This window comes from Entelurus aequoreus, linkage group LG02 (assembly GCF_033978785.1).
Source record: "Entelurus aequoreus isolate RoL-2023_Sb linkage group LG02, RoL_Eaeq_v1.1, whole genome shotgun sequence".
In the NCBI taxonomy this organism is placed as follows: domain Eukaryota; kingdom Metazoa; phylum Chordata; class Actinopteri; order Syngnathiformes; family Syngnathidae; genus Entelurus; species Entelurus aequoreus.
Window position 1 is genome coordinate 56,470,809 of NC_084732.1, and position 17,029 is coordinate 56,487,837.

General features: G+C 40.7%; 1 protein-coding gene and 1 pseudogene across 6 annotated transcripts in view; one reads left to right on the top strand and one right to left on the bottom strand.

Moving 5' to 3' along the window:
* LOC133635993 (serine/threonine-protein kinase BRSK2-like) overlaps positions 1-17,029 on the top strand; it is a 198,491-nt gene that overhangs the window by 12,153 nt on the left and 169,309 nt on the right. The window lies entirely within an intron of this gene.
* The window catches only part of LOC133665233 (uncharacterized), a 57,610-nt pseudogene continuing 53,707 nt past the window's right edge, over positions 13,127-17,029 (bottom strand).

A 17,029-nucleotide genomic window follows, 5' to 3' on the forward strand; every position in this document is an offset into this window, starting at 1 on the left:
GACGCATCACAGCAGGATTTAAAATACTGGCAGGCAAGGCATAATTGGCATAACAAGGTAGCAGGCACAGTGAACCGGAACATCTGTACATGGACTGGAAGTCCCAGAATCATGATGGCAGATACCACCAATGATGGTGGACAACAACCAGGCCAAAATCCTGGAGGACTTCTTGATCCAGATTGACAAATTGGGGATGGCCAAGCAGCCTGACCTTGTGGTGGTGGATAAACATCAGAAGATAGCGGAGGTGATAGATGTAGCAATTTCTAATAATAGTAACATCTGGAAAAATAAGAAAACCTGCAGAAATACCAAGGAATGAAAGAAGAGCTAGAGAAAATGTGGGGCGTAAAGGAAACAGTGGTGCCAGTAGTAGGGTTGGGTATCGTTTGAATCCGAACAATTTCGATTCCGATTCTTTGTTTCGATTCCGATTCCTGACTATTCTCGATCCCGATTCTTTTAAGAGGCAGGGTCAAAAAAAAGTTTTGGATATTTTAAATGAGCTAGCTAACCTACATACAGTCTTTCTGAATGAAATAGTCTGACATTCTCCATCAATTTTAATTCTATTAACTTTTTATGAACTTTACTATAAATTCCTCACAGGGCTGTTTTCAACTAGAATATAAATATCAAATCTATGAACTTGAATATAAATATTATAAATACATTTTCACAGGGGTACACTTTCCTCAAGAGAGCTTTATTTTTGAAAACCTCATGAAAACACATTTACACATAAGTGTATGATGCTGCAGGAAACCTCATGAAAACACATTTACACACACAAGTGTATGATGCTGCAGGTACATGTTACCGTGCTCCCACTGATGGGCTAACCTGGTGCAGAAAAGCAAATAAATAAGAAACAACTTGCAAAACCGGGCAGCACGGTGGAAGAGGGGTTAGTGCGTCTGCCTCACAATACGAAGGTCCTGAGTAGTCGTGAGTTCAATCCCGGCCTCGGGATCTTTCTGTGTGGAGTTTGCATGTTCTCCCCGTGACTGCGTGGGTTCCCTCCGGGTACTCCGGCTTCCTCCCACCTCCAAAGACATGCACCTGGGGATAAGTTGATTGGCAACACTAAATTGGCCCTAGTGTGTGAATGTGAGTGTGAATGTTGTCTGTCTATCTGTGTTGGCCCTGCAATGAGGTGGCGACTTGTCCAGGGTGTACCCCGCCTTCCGCCCGATTGTAGCTGAGATAGGCTCCAGCGCCCCCCGCGACCCCGAAGGGAATAAGCGGTAGAAAATGGATGGATGGGATGGAACTTGCACAACCCAGTCCAGATTAGCAGCAGGTACAGTATAAAATCAGAGACAGTTCTTGTTTAGGAAAATGACCATATCCGCCTTCTCAGGCAGAATGCGTGAGCGTTCTGGACAGATAGTGTCTCCTGCTGTGGAAAATACACGTTCGCTGGGTGTGGAAGAAGCTTGAAGGCATAAATAGGAGAAAGCGAGATCTGACAGCAGGAGGAGGACGGTCGGCGCAGCGCGTCGAAGACGGACATGCATATATTTGTACTTTATGAACTCGGAGGTGCTTCATCATGTTCGACGTGCACCCTCCTAAGCACGAAACAGTCCTGTCGCACGTGTTATATTTCGCCGATATTTCATTTTTTTTAGTAAAATAAAGCCACACTTTCGACCGCCGACGCCCGCTATCCATGCTTGACTGACTCGCTCGGCTACATAGGCTCGGCTATGCTAACACTTCCGGCGGTGGGCGCTTCTTCGTTGGTGTTCAGCGGCTTCTTGTTCCGGTCGGCGGACTTATTCTTTTTTTCCGGTCGGCGGACATGGTATCGAAACTAGGAATCGAAATTTTAACTTTTTAACGATTCCGGGAGAATCGGAAAGTTTGTCCCGGTTCCAATCGATACTCGATACCCAACCCTAGCCAGTAGTGATCTGTGCACTGGGGGAAGTAACCCCAAGCTGGCCGCGTCTGTCAAGCTCATACAAACTAATTTGAGTGTCTAACTTGACAAACACTGTCATCTAAAAAAAAAACTTCTCTTGTAAATGGCTGCCTTTCTCTTCCCAGACTGCAGTTGAACAATGCCTTTCATAGTGTGTGTACACTGACAGAATAGCGTAAGGCTGGGCTGAATGAACAATTGGCCTGTGTGTGTGTGTGTGTGTGTGTGTGTGTGTGTGTGTGTGTGTGTGTGTGTGTGTGAGAGAGAGTGTGTGTGTACACGTGCGCGTTTGCAAGAGAGAGACAGAGAAAGAAAAAGAGATAGAGAGAGAGAGAGAGAGAGAGAGAGAGAGAGAGAGAGAGAGAGAGAGAGAGAGAGAGAGAGAGCGAGCAAAGGTATATTTATCTACTTTTTATTCCCCTGGCATAACATTACATTTTCAAAGTGATGTGCAACAGCAGGCACGGTTGTCATGGTTTTATCAGTTGTCATGTGACCTTGACCACTGTTCCCCCAACATCAGTCATTTCAGGAAACTGATACCTCTCATTTCCCATACCTCTTTATGTTGACATGTCCAGTGTTTCCCGAGGACACAGACACATGCACACACATGCAAACATGTGCATGTGCACAGCATTGCTAACTGTAATGACAGTTGCGTTTGGGGTGCACATGTTCAGGTGTACAGCATGTGTGTGTGTGTGTGTGTGTGTGTGTGTGTGTGTTGTGGAAAGTGTGTTAACTAACACACCACAATAAAACATTCACGTGTGCAGCATGGTTGACTGTATTGTGATTGCTCCTCCACAGTTACATTACACAAACTTTCATAATAGAAAGCAATACAAAGAATCCAAAATAATTTACAAAGTCAAAATAAAAATGTGTCATCTAATGAATGTCATTGCTCCTGCACACGAGAACAGATGATAAACTTTAAATGACTTAGACTTAGACTTAGAGGTCTAAGTCTAAGTGTAAGTCTATCTGTTGCATATATTATGTTTTACAGACCATCTTCAAGACACTTTCTGACCATCTCTTTGTGGGTGGTCTTATTTACGTGGCTCCACTTCGACAGCGTCATCTACCCGTCACTTTTGTTGTACCGGTAGTTTTTAGCACTTCCATAGCGAGTCTACTGACAGATATAAGTGAGAACTGAACGCAACGTATAGTAGAAATGGCAACAGCGGAGGATTAATGTCCCACAACAAGAGGATAGAGAAAAAAAGGGGCTTATTGACTACGACGCAGACTACAATGGCGGACGCGCAATTTTCAGGACTTATGCAGATCCCAAATACACAACAGCAGGAACCAATAAGTAAGAAAAGTTGGTTTTGCATAATCATGGGCTGCACGCGTAGCTTTTTCACTGTTGGGACACATATGCTACTAAATTAGTAGCACAGACATTTTTTCCTAGCACAGAAACATTAAGGAGCAATATGAAATGTATTACATGTCACAATTTCATTACTAACACTCAAACAAGGTGCACATGTGCACTCATACATATAAACACAATGCCATCATAAGGCCTACTGTAACGGTCAATTAAACACAGAGAACATCCCTAAACTGTGCCAGCACTGTCAGTAACACGGGCAGGGCGATGTGGACCAAAACTCATACCCCGGATATAGTTTGGCCCATAAACTAACCCATAAAAGGAAATATCTATTGATGTAACTAAATATCTCCACCATGCCTTGATTTAAAATTTTGGGGACTGATGGGGATCCCAAATACACAAAAATAAGTACCAACAAGTAAAACAAAGTAGGTTTTTGTATAATAGGATCCCAACTTAAAAGGTGTTTTGAGATAAGAAAAAAGAAAAAGCCTTGGAAATAATATATTAAAATCAATCTTCTTTAAAAAATATTTGGCTATGCTAACTTCTTCAGCTAACAAAAGCACAAAAGAACAAAATGTAAAATACAGTGCCTGGTTTGAGAGGACATGTTTAAATGTCAGCAGCAACATGAAAATAATAGACCTTTAACATTGGTGTTTCTATAGGTAAGCATTATTGTAGGACATACACACAGATTTTTTTCCAGAAACACCAACCTGCCAACCGCTTCATGGTGCTGTGTAACAGGCTGTGTTCTGAAAATGACTTTTAAAAAGTAATTAATTATAGTTACTCAATACTTTACCAAAAAAGTAATTGAATTAATAATGGAATTACTCTTTAATAAATATACTTAATTACAAGGGGAAAGTAATTAATGTTTGTAATGTAATGTAATCTGGCATAATGCAGTTGAGATAAGTTTCATATTAAGTATATATTTAAATAAATGATAAATGGGTTATACTTGTATAGCGCTTTTCTACCTTCAAGGTACTCAAAGCGCTTTGACAGTATTTACACATTTACCCATTCACACACACATTCACACACTGATGGCGGGAGCTGCCATCCAAGGCGCTAACCAGCAGCCATCAGAGGCAAAGGGTGAAGTGTCTTGCCCAAGGACACAACGGACGTGACTAGGAAGGTAGAAGGTGGGAATTGAACCCCAGTAACCAGCAACACTCCGATTGCTGGCACAGCCACTCTACCAACTTCGCCACGCCGTCCCAGCTGTCTGTTCGTGTACCTTTAAAAGACGGTGCCTGTTTCCTCGTGACGTGTGAAGTCAGCTAGTCCACGCTCAGTCTAAGTCTCATAGGCATTTTAGCTTGAGCTGTTTTTGTTAGCTTAGCAGGCTAACAGTGGTAATTTGTCGGCTTTAACGGCAGCTCTTTTGTATCTTTCACTGGTTTGTGTTACCTCTGCTTATTAAATAGATTGAATGTTTTTCCATGGCTGCATGTTCTTGTCAACAAACAAGGTATTGTTTGGATGGCAAGTTTGTCACTTCAATCATTGATTTATAGTTCAATATTCACTCCGACCTTCGTAATTACTAGAGCGCAGTGCAGTTTACATCAAGTTTTAAGGTGGTGAATAAAACGTCTTTTACTGACAAGTTCCTCCAACTAAGACCTTGTATCTTCCGTGTTAGAAGACTTGGGGCTAGGGAAGGGATCTGCAACCCAAAATGTTGAAAGAGCCATAATCGACCAAAAATACCCCCGAAAAAATGTCTGGAGCCGCAAAAAATAAAAGCCTTATATATGTTGTCTGTAAGTGTCTGTATTAGCTTTCTACGTCGACAGAACTGTTGCAATGTAATATTCATTATACACATTTTTACAACATTAAAAAAACATTAGTAAAACAAAGGGTTCTTAGAGGGTGAGATAACTCTTGGAAATTACTGGCTTACAATGGCCAAATGTATAGATGTGTATGTCCAAGTTAAAGGAAACGGCAAGCTGTCTTCTTCTAATGGATTTATTACAATCTTTGCAAGATGGGTAACGTTTGCGGTGGTTATGACAACATGGCACACAAACAACTATCAGAAATGCAGCCAATATTACATACATATAATGTTATGAGACATTCAAATATAAATTAAATACACAGAGGGCATAAGTAAAGGAAAATAAACCTCAAATATACCTACAGTACAAACGAGGCATAATGATGCAATATGTACATACAGCTAGCCTAAATAGCATGTTAGCAGTAATTAGCTTGCAGTCATGCAGTGACCAAATATGCCTGATTAGCACTCCACACAAGTCAAACACATCAACAAAGCTCACCTTTGTGCATTCATGCACAGAAATAAAAGTTTTGTGGACAAAATGAGACGATTACGGAGTGGCATAAAACACCTCTTTCTGTAGCAGCATCGCATAAAGTTGTACATTTAAACAAACTACAGTGAGTTCAAGGGCTGCTGAAATTAGTAGGACAAAACGGCGCTCGCCAAATACTCTCATCAGTGAAGCATGTTTAGTATAAACAGTGGGATTTATAAGAATTAGGGAGGTTTGTATCACGTTTGTCCGACTACAGAAATCATATTAAAACAAAAAATAAAAAAATTTCCACCTTTTTCCATGTTGATGCATTTTTGAAAAAGCTGCAGGGGGCCACTAGGGTGGCGCTAAAGAGCCGCATGTTGCGGCTCTAGAGCCGCGGGTTGCCAACCCCTGGGCACAAAAGGGAGGGACGCACACAGCTTTCAGTGCGCACAGAGTGATCAGTAACACTTCCGCGACAATCACTTGTCCGTTTAGTTATGGTTTAAGTTTATTTCAAACATGCTATACGGATGGGTGAAAATTTTACTTTAGTTTGATCAAATTTGGATGGATTTATTTTAGGAGCAAAATGCTCAGTAAAGGCTACAATCTGTATTCGCATGTGTGCTACTTTTTTTTTTAATATTCGCACTGTACAGCCCTGATAATCGGTCCAAACAAAACGCCAGATAATATGTCTCCAAATAGATGCCATTTTGTGGTTCTTATACACACACCATAATGGAACTCGTATGCTGTAGCACAGTACGCCTGACTACGGTAACCACAATGTACCGACAGTCCATCAAGCGGTGCAGCTTCGTAGTTTTCCAAAGTGGTACTAAAACATTTTCACAGATTTTTTTAGCACTGTGTGTATAATTTGATATTCTCAATGAAACATCAACGTTTTTAACTTGCTTGCTGATGTAACAGTTACATTTAATGATTTCTTGCCCTTCAATGATGTCAAAGTGTTGGCGCAACACTGACATCATTAAGGAGAGTGCTATTGTTGTGGCGGGAACCCCGAGAAAATAAAGCAGGAATCACACTCGCTCCAAACGAGAATCAGTTTAGTGGCTTTTGTCATTTTAAAAGAGTATTTCTAAATGTCCTACAGCACGCACGCAACACTAACCTGTGCTGGCTAGCGTCATTTATAGAACAGGGAGCATCAACCTGCAGTCAACACATATCTCTTATGTGTGACTGCCTTCTACTTGTCACACTTATCATTACACCATGTACCAAAACATTTTTTTTGAGGTCAGTAAGCATATCCAGAAATAATTATTAATTTGTAGAAAATGTATTTAACATGAATAGTACAGTACAGTACAGTAACAGTTGGACAAGATTTAAAGTTGTTTTTTTAACATTATTATTTAGGAAAAGTCGGACCGATAATGTCGCAAATAGTGCATATTTATTTAATGAAATGTAAACTATATGTAAACAAAAAATTATATACTTGACCACTTTTTTATATTTTAGGGGAAGCTGGGCTTTCCTTGCAGTCTTAAAGCCATGGCCACTGTCCCAGAAGGTCTCCAAGGTGAACAGCCTCTGGCATGTTAGAACAAGGCAGGTAAAGGAAGTGGACAAGTCAGATCTCGCTGTGGGCTCTCTGCTCTTTTGGACTGTCCTGTCCATTTTAATACATCCAGCATCATCTGATCTACTGCTCAGGTGTCATTCCTCTCAACTGTTCTGCTGCTGATCTCCCCATCTCTGACCACATGCTTGTTTTATTCAACATACAGCACATTTGTCACTATCCAAAATCAAACAACCACATTTAATGTCCTACCATAACAAACACATGAAATGACCAGATCTCACAGCAGGCATTGACAGTTTTCCCACCATCACCACGCTATGCACCCCGATCAGCTTGTCTCCCACTACAATGATGGTCTCCAATTTGATGGACTCACTTGCCCCCCTCAAAACGCAGACTGTCTCATTCACCCACTCTACCCCCTGGTTCTGCCTTCATCTGCATTTCACAAACAAATGCACCATGCCCATATCCTCCTCGACAAAGACACACTCTCCTTAGCCAAATCTCAGTATTTCTCAGACATAATTACAGCTGGGGCTGGGAACACTCGAGCCCTGTTCTCCCTGACCTCGGTAACTCCTTGATGTTAAAGTTAAAGTTAAAGTACCAATGATTGTCACACACACACTAGGTATGGCAAAATTATTCTCTGCATTTGTCCCATCACCCTTGATCACCCCCTGGGAGGTGAGGGGAGCAGTGAGCAGCAGCGGTAGCCGCGCCCGGGAATCATTTTTGGTGATTTAACCCCCCATTTTTATAGTCATTGACAACATTAAAATAGCCAATATCCACCAGCAACTGATCCTTCTCATGTCCAGTTGTCCATCTACCCTTGTCCCTCACCCTCCCTTTTTTGCAACTCTTTCCGGCTTCCATCTCCCTTCTGCTGATGATCTATCAAAACTCATCAAGGAATCCAAGCCATCCACCTGCCAACTTGACCCCTTGCCCTCCTTCCAGGTAACTGCAATCATCCATTCCTCCCTCACCTCTGGTTTGACCCCGTCATCCTCTAAAACCGCTACTGTAACACCAATCCTGAAGAAACATGGTTCAGACCCCATCTGGATTATTGCAACTCCCTACCCTTTGGTCTCCCCCACAAACTCCTCCATAAACTCCAACTAGTCCAGAACACTGCTTGACAAAAGGCCGCCTTACAAAATAAATGTATTATTATTAATATTGTAATCTGGTGCTACACTGTATACAGAAAAAATTCAGAAACAAAAAGATAATGTGACCTTCTTAGGGGTGGTGGGTATGTACGGTACATTGAGTATAAAATACGGTAATGTGTACAGTAAGTAAAATACTGTGTAAGGTGTGTACAGTAATTACTAATGCGTAAACAGTACTGTAATAAGTATAATGTATAATGTGTGTAGTACTGATGAGTATACAATAGTTTAATGCATACTTGCCAACCCTCCCGATTTTCCCGGGAGACTCCCGAATTTCAGTGCCCCTCCCGAAAATCTCCCGGGGCAACCATTCTCCCGAATTTCTCTCGCCCCCAACAATATTGGGGGCGTGCATTAAAGACACTGTCTTTAGCATCCTCTACAACCTGTCGTCACGTTCGCTTTTCCTCCATTCAAACAGGGTGCCGACCCAGTCACATAATGTATGCGGTTTTTGCAGTGACTGCAAGGCATACTTGATCAACAGCCATACAGGTCACACTGAGGGTGGCCGTATAAACAACTTTAACACTGTTACAAATATGCGCCACACTGTGAACCCACACCAAACAAGAATGACAAACACATTTCGGGAGAACATCCGCACCGTAACACAACATAAACACAACAGAATAAATACCCAGAATCCCTTGCAGCACTAACTCTTCCGGGACGCTACAATATACACCCCCCCGCTACCACCAAACCCTGCGCCCCCTAACCCTACCCACCTCAACACCACTTTAACAACACCCCTCCCCCCCCCCATCTCCCGAATTCGGAGGTCTCAATGTTGGCAAATACTGTGTAATGTGTACAGTGACTTATTATACAACAATAGTGAAATGTGCATAATAACTCCCTATATACATTTTTATATCAATTGTATACTCATTAGTAACTACACATATTACATTACACTACACTGTATTTTTATGTTACACTATCTTTAGCTCTTTATTAATTAGTAAAAAATAGTGTAAAATGTGTAATTACCAATTAGTATAGTGTACTGTAACGTGCATAATGAGTAAAATATAGTGTATTGTGCAATTACTGAGTATACTGTAATGTGTATAATTAGTACAATATAGTGTAACTGTGTATAATTAGTACAATATAGTGTAAAGGTGTATAATTACTAATACATATACGATACTGAAATGTGTTTAACACTGTGCAATGTGTAGTTACTAATGAGTATACAACATTATATGTATAATTAGTAAAACAAGTGTGTGTGTGAAATTACTAATAAGGAGACAATAAAATGAGTAAAATATAGTGTACTGTGTGTAATTACTAATGAGCATTCAGTACTGTAATGCGTGTTGCCAGCTGGTAATGAAAGTGTGGTGTAGTTGTTGTCCCAGTAGAGATGTGTGTGCGTTGGAAGTAAAGGCAGGAGGGAGAGTCCAGCACAGATGGCTTCTTTTGAGTAAAGAGATACACCGCATCATTATCAGCAGGTTGCAGGTGGCAACATTCCCACCACGCTCAATATGAAAGCACATGTATTCAATTGTGTGTGCGTGTGTGTTTGACGTGTGTGTTGCCATTGGCTTTTTCATAAAATAAAGTCTTCTTTCCTGCATCTTTTTTTCCAGAGCTTGTTTAAGTATGAGTTCAAATTTGCAGCTGGATAATTATATTTGAATAGTTACAGTAAATGTATTTAATAGAAAATCTTGCAAGTTAAGCTTGAGTATCAGACACGATGTTGGAGCGTGTCAGCCACCCCTCCTCCTTTTCTTCATCTTTTCTATACAGTAAATCCCCTGGCCTGCTCCCTATCCCCTTGGCTGGGGGACTGGTTACCATGGCAACCAAGGGAATGCTCTTTTTTTTGTGGCTCTTTATTTTTGCGCCAAGATCTGCCTCAGCTCAACCTCCCGTTATCCATGAAACAATGAGAGAGACAATTTACACACATGCGCACACCCCCTCTCTCATTCTCTGCTCCTTCAGAGGTTAACGTTCATGTGTGCATCCGTGCACTGTGAATAAGTCACGACTGGGAGGGTGGTTGCTAATACATTTACATGGATTCACCTACTATAAATTCACTCATCAAAGGAAGTTACTAAGGCCATGTCTACACAAAGTCGTTTAACCCCTTGAACGAATAATTATTTAGCCTAAGCCCCGTTTCAGCCACACTAAACCATCGTTTAAGGTCCCTCTCCTTGGGCAAATTTTTACACGGGTAAGTCAGCCATGCATTTCTTGAATCTCCGGCACTTACTGTAGCTTTGTACGGACTCATTGATTGTTTACAAAGTGAGTTTGGAGAGAAAGTGACGCCAGAAAGACCGCGCCCACACAGGAAGTGACGCCAGAAAGACCGTGCCACAGCCAGCTTCATAACAAAGATGGAGGCGGATCATCCAGACATGCCCGTGTTTGTCCTTCTTGTACGTTTGAACATGTACAGACACTTTTGGAAATCACAAATCACTACCTTAAGAGAAGTCAACGGGCGATTGAAGCTATTTTGGATACAACACTTCTCAGACGGCAAGAGAACTTTCCAATGTACGGGTCAGCTGTGATTCTATTTACCGAACAACTTCGTCCCTTCCTCCTGTTTATGTGATGTGTTAGTGACTACAAATATTGCTTTATGGATGTGACTGTGAAATGGCCAGGCATTCGTCCGTGATGGTCGCGTTGCGCCGGCGGAGAGGGGGGCGGAGGTCTTAAACGGTGGCATTGTTGTGTGTGGACACGGATAAGGTTAGGTGTGATTTACACCGGCTTGGTGTAAACGGGGCCTGAGAAATATCACTGAATAGACAGAACAAGGTTGCTCATATTTGATCAAAAAATTGAAACATTTGATATAATAATCCATAAAGTTGCTCTGAAGCAAGGTAGCATCCGCTGACAGCACTCCATTGCGCCGTGTTTACCTGGCATCAGAACACACCTTCCTAAATGCGCACCCACCTAGCATGATCATCGATTGTATCGATTTATATTACGTACTTTATATGATATATCATGCAAAAGGTCTATGCTGTGCACATGAATGCTATACATAAATAGTACTTCCAGCTAAGTGTAATTTCACACACATTTATACACACAGATACAAATTAAAACACAACGAAAAACCAGAAAACGAGAAATTAATTATACATATTGCGCACATAAAATTGCACCATACATAGACAAACAACAACAACAACAACAACAAAAATCCATTTCTACACCCACATACACAGCGGTGGCCTCTGCAGTTCTCCACACCATCATCTGCTTGATTTGGGGGTAGCACGGCCAGAAACAGGAACAGACCTAACAAAGCAAATAAGAGGGCCTGTTCTGTTCTAGTCTGCCCACTAACCCCCGGCCAATGTCCGGTCCGTGCGGATGACTGAGTATCCGTCTAGGGCGGGGGTCAGCAAACTTGCGGCTCTTTAGTGCCGCCCCAATGGCTCCCTGGAACATTTTTAAGAAAGGATTGAAAATGGAAAAAGATGGGGGAAAACATTTTTTGATTTGTTTTAGTAGGTTTTTTGTTTGAGGACAAACATGACACAAACCTTCCCAATTGCTAGAAAGCCCACTGTTTGTTATGTTTGTGTGTATGCTTCACTGATGAGAGTATTTGGTGAACATCGTTTTGTCCTACTAATTTCAGCGGTTCTGTGACGCAACAGTTTGTTTACATGTAAAATCTTCCACTCCTTCTTTGTCTCATTTTGTCCACCAAAAGATTTATGCTGTGCGTGAATGCACAAAGGCACACTTTGTTGATGTTATTGACTTGTTGGAGTGCTAATCAGGAATATTGGCGGGTGCAGGACCGCAAGCTAATCGATGCTAACATGCTATTTAAGATAGCTGTATGTACATATTGCATCATTATTGATTGATTGAAACTTTTATTAGTAGATTGCACAGTACAGTACATATTCCGTACAATTGACCACTAAATGGTAACACCCGAATAAGTTTTTCAACTTGTTTAAGTCAGGGTCCACGTTAATCAATTCACGGTAGTTAATCAATTCATGGTAATGCCTCATTTGAAGGTATATTTGAGCTCATTTAATATCCTTTACATTTATCCTTTTTGTATATAATTTAAATCTGCATATCTCATGACACATTATCCATCCATCCATCCATTTTCTACCGCTTGTCCCGTTCGGGGTCGTGGGGGGTGCTGGAGCCTATCTCAGCTGCATTCGGGCGGTAGGCGGGGTATCTGTATGTAATATTGGCTGCATTTCAGATAGTTGTTTGTGTGCCATGTTGTTCCAGACCACAGCAAACATTACCCAGCTTGCCAAAGATTGTAATAAATCTATTAAAAGAAGACAGCCTGCCGTTTCCTTTAATTGGACACAGACATATATACAGTAGCTTTGGCCATTAAAAGCCAGTAATTTCTTGGAGTTATTTCACCTTCTGAGTAGCCTTTGATTTACTAATGGTTTCTAATGTTGTAAAAATGTGTAGAAGAAAGATTTGCTTCAGCCTGCGACACACAGTCATTTTCATAATAGGCTATTATAGTTAATATAGACACTTACGTCATGTGTTGTCTTCATTGTAAGACTTTTAAAGTCATTTTGATAGTAGGCTATTATAGCTAATATAGACACGTCATGTGTTGCCTTCATTATAAGATTTATATATGTCTTTTCATTTTTTGCGGCTCTAGACAAATTAGTTTTTTGTATTTTTGGTCCAATATGGCTCTTTCAACATTTTGGGTTGCCGACCCCTGGTCTAGGGAGACCTACTAAGTGTCCGATACATGCTCATTCAGCTCTGTGAAGCTTGTCCATCCCGCATCACGCTAACTATGCAGACCCGTCTCTTCCTGTGCATGTCCTCCGATCTCTCCACGTGGACCCCAATGTGGCAGAGAGCCAGCAGATGGTCTCTGGTGCAAACATGGCCATGGCCAAAAGGCTACCCCAGGCAAATCCAAAAGTTCACAAACAGCACCAAAAAGCACTGCGCAAGTCAAGAAAGTGCCACCAACCCGAAAGGGCCCGGACCAAAAGGCAAACAACACCTGAAAACAAGAGGGAGACATCAAGAACACAAAAAGAGGATACAGAAGATTGCAGAGCTCCTGCAACCAGCAGCCACTACCGCGGCGCCATCTTGGGAAAAAAAGGGCAAAAACCAAAGGATTTAAATCAGAGCCAATAGTAGGAAATAATTTGATTTAATTGTATTGATATTGTTACACAGCCACCCTGTGTTTTGATTGTAACTGTAATGATAAAAATATATTTCAACAATCTTAAAAGTATTTAAATATGAAGTATCAGTATCAGAATTGGTATGGCCAATACTGCCCCTGTAATTACTTGGTATTTTTATCATTACTCAATTTTCTAGTATCGCTTAAAACTAATGATGACAGTTATCATAAACCGTATGTCTTGTGATGAGCAATCACATTACACTCACTTTATTCAAAAAACTCTGCTACTCATTCTGTCATGTGTTCACTTGCTTGTCTTTGTCAAACACTCCAATCCCCCAGACCCCCACCCCATCCTGCCTTGGGGACGCATTGCATCTCTAAACAATTTTAGTGATTGGAAAAAGTTAAATTTGCTTGAGTAGTGTCTGTGCAAGTGATAATTGATTTGGGAGTACACAAGATGGGTTTCTTGTTCTGGTAAATATGTGTTTTGAAATTATGCTAGCAGCTTAAGATCCTTTTGTTTTCATTTAAAAAACCTGAGGAAAATGTTCAAAATTTGCCGGCATTTTATCCAAGCCTAAAAGCAACGTAGACTTTGCTTGAGTCAGCATCTACAAAGTGGAGGGATTGCTGTTCATTTGAGATTAATCTTTGACCACATTCCACATCTTTATCCTTGCACTGCCATTTCTCTACCTGATCAAATAAGCTCAGCTTCTTGAAGTCATGTAATGGAAATACATTGGGCTACAAAAGGAACATTCTAGCAGTGTTTGAACAGCAGGGAGAGGTTGGCTGCTGTGCAATTAGTCCACCGTAGGGCTGGGCGATATGGACCAAAACTAATACTTTGGTATTTTTAGTCCAAATACCGGTATACGGTATCTTAAACATTTTTGCTAAATGCTTAAGGTTGCCTCAGTGTTTTATGGCTAGATAACCAGTGTTGAGTGTTTTCAGATTATTTGTGTTGTAAGTAGTAACGTGTTGTTTATTCTTATAAAGTAATTAGTTAGCCGTTTCTATGTATAAGCAATTTTCTTTCATTTTATTCCTTAATGTTAGGTTCATAGCCTCACGCTTGTGCGCGGGATAGATGGAGCTTCCACTCGCTCACTGCGGTGAAGCCGCTGGCTGTTAGTTTAAATCTACTTTTCAGCCACCCAGCCGCTAAACTACTCTTAAGTCTAACTAAACATCAAACCATGTGGCATAGCTCCTTTAAAAAGATCATGTTAATTGTAAAATTTGCATAATTGGCAACATACATGTAATTTTTATACATGCTGTAGGAGAGAAAAAAAAGTAAGAAAAAAACATGACATGCAAAACAAATGTTTGCAAAGCAGCTCTCCAAGAAGAAGTAATACATATGTAATACATATTTTCATGTTAGGGTCTCCAAAAGTGTACGTCCGATAAGACCTGAAAAGAAATCGCCGCATTTGTTGCAAGTTTTTTTGGGGGGAAAATGGAATCATATGAGTCTGAACTGAATTCACTAAATATTGTGACAAAGACTGATCACTCTTGCTACTTCTTTGTGGAATGTAAAACATTGCCTAAGCACAAACCTCACAATGTAACCCCCGGCAAAAAATAAATCTGATTTATAAAACCATGCGCACACTTGTAGGCATTTTCCTCATTATAAATCACACCTGCAGTGAATTGATTTCAGAGGAGTTACGTCCTTATATCCTACCACTACTCCCCCCACAATCATCCATAAGTGGTCTTGCAACAAAAGATCCAAATTATGGTGATGATCTAAAGCAGAGGTGTCCCAACTTTTTAACTCGGGGGCAATGAGCAAGAAAAATTGGGCCAGGGGCTGGGCTGTCATATATTTTAACATCCATCCATCCATTTTCTACCGCTTGTCCCTTTTGGGGTCGCGGGGGGTGCTGGAGCTTATCTCAGCTGCATTCGGGCGGAAGGCAGGATACACCCTGGACAAGTCGCCAACTCTTCACAGGGCCAACACAGATAGACGGACAACATTCACACTCACATTTAGTGTTGACAATCAATATATATATTATATATATTATATATATATATAATATATATTATATATATATATATATATATATATATATATATATTATATATATATATATATATATATATATATATATATATATATATATATATATATATATATATATATATATATATATATATATATATATATATATATATGTGTGTGTATATACAGTCGTGGTCAAAAGTTTACATACACTTTTGAAGGACATAATGTCATGGCTGTCTTGAGTTTCCAATAATTTCTACAACTCTTATTATTTTGTGATAGAGTGATTGGACCACATACTTGTTTGTCACAAAAAACATTCATGAAGTTTGGTTCTTATATGAATTTATTATGGGTCTACTGAAAATGTGACCAAATCTGCATGGGTCAAAAGTATACATACAGCAATGTTAATATTTGGTTATAAGGCTGAAACGACACGTCGACATAGTCGACGTCATCGGTTACGTAAATACGTCGACGCCGTTTTTGCGCGTCGACGCGTCGCATATTTACGTCACACTACCGTCATGGCGGACCGCAAAGCAGACTGTGCGAGCGAGGGGGAAAAAGCACGCCAAAAGTCGTCAAAAGTGTGGGAGTATTTCAATACACAGCCTAATAATGTTGTTGTATGCACACTGTGTCGAGCGTAAATGGCCTATCATAGACGCACAACGGCTATGAACGAACATTTGAAAAGAAAACCATCAACTAGTCAATCGTCCGCGTTAGCATACGTTGTCATCATTACACAAAAACATGAATGTGTCATTTGTATATGCTAGGGGTGTAACGGTACGTGATTTGTATTGAACCGTTGCGGTACGGGGCTTTCAGTTCGGTACGGGGGTGTACCAAACAAGTTTCTAAGCTAAAGCTAACTTTAGCTGCTAAAGTCTTAACAAGCTGCTTTGCTCCTTCTGCCTCTGTCTCAGCACGCAGCATTGTCCCACCCACACAACCATCTGATTGGTACACACAAAGCATTATCAGCCAATCAGCAGTGCGTATTCAAAACGTTACCAGCCAATCAGCAGTGCGTAGTCAGCGCTTCAGCATGGAGCAGATAGGTGTTTAGCAGGTGAGCATCAGGCAGCGGACTCTCCCCAAATGATAATAAACACCTCCCAGTCAACTACTAGTAACATCACTATGAGCCCGTTGACCTTCTAGAAACTTAAACTGCAGCCCAGCTCACTCGCAGTCCTGGTTTGAGGTGAAGGCTAATTAGCTCCACATCGACCCCTTCTGAGCGTAGACATGCTAACCTTTCTTCATTACAACTGTTAGTCACTCACTGGAATGAGTAGAATTGGTTATTGTGTACTGTGTTGGACTGGATGTTTATTTTGCACAATTTAAAAGCAATACTTAATGTTTACAGTGCTCCAGAATATTTAGATTGGCACTTTTTTGTATTGGATGTTTATCTTTATTTTTGCACATTTTAGCAAATAAGCAATAC